Source organism: Phalaenopsis equestris, unplaced genomic scaffold (genome assembly GCF_001263595.1).
Source record: "Phalaenopsis equestris unplaced genomic scaffold, ASM126359v1 Scaffold199775, whole genome shotgun sequence".
NCBI classification, from domain to species: domain Eukaryota; kingdom Viridiplantae; phylum Streptophyta; class Magnoliopsida; order Asparagales; family Orchidaceae; genus Phalaenopsis; species Phalaenopsis equestris.
Genome location: NW_018219629.1, coordinates 135301 through 139400, shown reverse-complemented (window position 1 = coordinate 139400; position 4100 = coordinate 135301).

Genomic DNA, 4100 nt, shown 5'->3' with positions numbered 1-4100 from the left:
AAGAGCACATTTTGATGGTAATATTGAATAGGAAGGTTAGAGAATTTGAACCACATTGGAACCACAGAAGGTTTCTTTGTAGGATCAAACCCAGGTGTCAACTTCATCAATTTCATTGGAACTCCATTAATGATCAAGGTTTGTTTTGCAAATACTCTTGCATAGTCTTCTTCATTGAATAAAGAGATTAACAGGTGTCTATCATCTAAAAATCCCACCCTCCATGACCTTGTAAGTTTCAAATCCTCAAAATACTTCCTCACCGAGTCCATCTTTGGATGACCATACTGAAATTTTTCTATTAAAGTAAACTTAATAGTTTCATTGAGATCATTAATTTCCTGTGGAGAGAAGTATATATATATATATATATATACGTATATAAGGGGAGATATAAGGTATATATACAGAAAAGATGAAGACATGAATATTCAACACACTAAGGTTACTAGAAACTGTGTTTCCTATTTAAACAAGCTGATCCATCTCAAAAACTTCCCTAATATCAGCTTGTCATAGACCACTGTAACTAAAAGACAAAACAAGATTGAAAAAGTCATTTGGCAACCTCCTGATCTTCAAACCATGAAGATTAACACTAATGGAAGCTTTTCTGAATGGGGTGCAGGGGTGGGAGGGGTTTTCAAAGATTCCTCCATCAAATATTTGTTATTATTTCATGCTCCTACTAAGGGCCATGATGCTCTGGAAGCTGAGCTTATTGCTATTTACTGGGCTCTTACCTTTGCACAGAAATCTGCATGGCATAATTTGTGGATTGAGGTGGACTCTTATCAACTGATTACCTTCCTCACCACAGAGCAGCTGTCCTCTTGGTACCATATGCAATGGAAACAGAAAATTGGCAACCTATACAAGATGTTCCAAGTTTATATGTCCTTTATATGTCCTTTATAGAGAAGGGAACCAACCTACTAATTGGCTTGCTAGACATGGTATCTATGCTAACTCCATCTCAGTGGCAACAAGGCCTCCCACCCCTCTTGCTCTCCTGCTTCATGGTGATAAGTTGGAGACTCCTTATCTCAGATTCAAGGCTAATCATCTCAAAGAACTTTAGTCTATTGGATCCTCTTTTCTTTTTTTCTCTTTATTAAGCTGTATTGCACTCATGTATGCCTTAATTTTGTGGATTGGTCTCCCTCCTTTATTTTGTAAGGGGATTTCTCCAGCGGAATATTTTGTACTATTTTTATAGATCAACATGTATGGAGTTGAATAATGATCTTTCCATTATATATATATATATATATATATATATATAAATATATATATATATGGGTTGCTTCCCAAAAAGCGTTTGGTTTAACATCGTCAGCCTGATGTACCAATGTTTAATCTGGATGAATCAACATTAAAATTTCTTTAAATTGTGGAATGTGCCCTTCATAATAATTTTTCAATTGATTCCCATTAACATTAAATATCTTTCCATTTTTAGGATCCTTAATAACTACAATTCCATAATGATAAACTTTAATCACATTGAATGGTCCTAACCATCTAGATTTCAGTTTTCCTGGAACTAGTCTCAATCTAGTATTATATAATAGAACCACTTGTCCAAGTTCTATTGTTCAAACTTCTTATTAATAATCTTTCGATCATACCATATTTTCATTTTCTCCTTATGGATTTTTAAATTATTATATGCTTTGTTTCTAATCTCCTCAAGTTCATTGAGTTGCAGCAATCTTTTCTCACCAGTATCCTTTAGATTAAAATTAAAATCCTTAATAACCCAAAATGATTTATGTTCCAATTCTATTTTTAAGTGGCATGTTTTACCAAAAATAAGTCTATATGTGGACATTCAAATAAGTGTCTTATAGGCAGTTCTGTATGCCCATAACGCAATATCTGATCTAGCAGACCAATCCAATTTATAAGGATTTACAGTTTTTTCTAAAATTCACTTTATTTCATGATTTGATATTTCTGCTAGACCGCTAGTTTCGAGATTATAAGCAGTAGAGAATATATGCATAATATTATATTTTCTAACCAATTTCTCGATCCTCTTATTTTTAAAATTAGATCTTCCATCAGTAATAATCACTCTTGGCATTCCATATCTTGTAAAAATATTTTTATTTAAAAATTTAGAAACACTCTGAGCATCACATTTAAGTGCAGCAATTGCTTCAATCCTTTTGGACATATGATCAACAGTAAGCAATATATATAAATTTTCAAATGAAGGCATAAAGGGTCCCATAAAATCTAATCCCCACACATCAAATGTTTCAACTTCTAATGTGTAATTTAGAGGTATTTCATTTCTTCTAGAAATATTTCCTACTCGTTGACATCAATCGCATGTTTTAATATATTCATTAACATTTTTAAAAAGAGTAGGACAATAAAATCCAGCTTGCACAATTTTATGTGTAGTTCTACTAGTTATAAAATGTCCTCCAAATTCAGAATCATGACATCATTCAATTATTTGTTTAGTTTCTTCGTAAGGCACACATCTTCTAATTAAATCTTTATAATGTTTATATAAATGTGGGTCATCCCAAAAATAGAATTTTGAATCATAAATAAATTTCTTTGATTGTTCATTCTTAACTTCCTGTGATAGAATATCACTCACAATAAAATTTACTATCGACATACCACAGTATATCCTTTATATCAATATTATACAATTGTTCATCAGGGAACGTTTCTGAAATTTCATTTGAAAAATTAGTTAATATTTCTTAATCTAGTATAGACAAATGATCAGCTATTTGATTATCATTTCCCTTTCTATCTACTACCATAAAACCAAACTCTTGTAGCAGAAGTATCCATCTAATTAATTTTGGTTTAGCATCCTTCATTTGCATCAAATATTTGATAGCAGAATGATCTGTATGCACTATACATTTGACTCCAATTAAGATCTAAACTTATCAAAGGCATAGACAATAACTAATAACTCTCTTTCAGTAGTGGTGTTATTAATTTGAGCATCATTTAGAGTTTTACTAGCATAATATATTACTTTAAGAACCTTGTTATACCTTTTCCCTAAAATAGCTCCAATAGAATGATCACTAGCATCACAGAATATTTCAAATGGTTTCTCCCAATCAGGTGGGACTATTATAGGAGCAGTGACTGATTTTTCTTTCAATAGTTCCAATGCTTTTATGCATTCCTCATTAAAATTAAATTTCATATCCTTTTCTAAAAGTTGGCATAATGGCTTAGTAATTTTTGAAAAATCTTTTATATAATGCCTGTATAAACCAACATGTCCTAAGAAACTCCTTACCCCTCTAGCCATAGTAGGAGGCGATAATTTCTCAATAACTTGAATTTCTGCTAGATCTACTTCCATACCATTTTCAAAAATTTTATGATTAAGTACAATTCCTCATGCAACCATAATTTGACATTTTTCCCAATTTAGTACTAAGTTGATTTTTTCACATAATTCTAAAACTTTTCTAAATTATTTAAACATAATTCAAATGAAGTTCCAAATAAAAAAAAATTATCCATAAATACTTTCATTCCACATTCAATTAAATTACTAAAAATTGACACATACATTTTTGAAATGTCACAGGTGTGTTACATAATCCAAAAAGCACCTGAAATTTAGCAAATGTTCTATAAGGGTTATAAATGTTGTTTTCTCTTGATCCTCAGAAGCAATTGAAATTTGTTGATACCCAGTATATTTATCTAGAAAAATATTTGTTTACAGCCTATCTATTCAACATTTGGTATAAAAAGGGTAAAGGAAAATGATCTTTCCTAGTGGCCATGTTTAATTTTCTATAGTCTATACAAATTCGTCAGCCAGTAACTTGTCTTATTAGAATTAATTCATTTTTCACATTTACTTCAATTTTCACTCCTCCTTTCTTTGGAACACAGTGAATTATACTTACCCAAGCACTATCTAAAATAGGATATATAATTCCAACATCTAACCATTCTAAGATTTATTTTTTAACAACTTCTTTCATTATTGGGTTTAATCTCCTCTAAGGGTCAGCTTTAGGTTCGTATTGTTCATCTAATAGAATTCTGTGCATACAAATTGAAGGACTGATTCCTTTAATATCTGTTAGAGT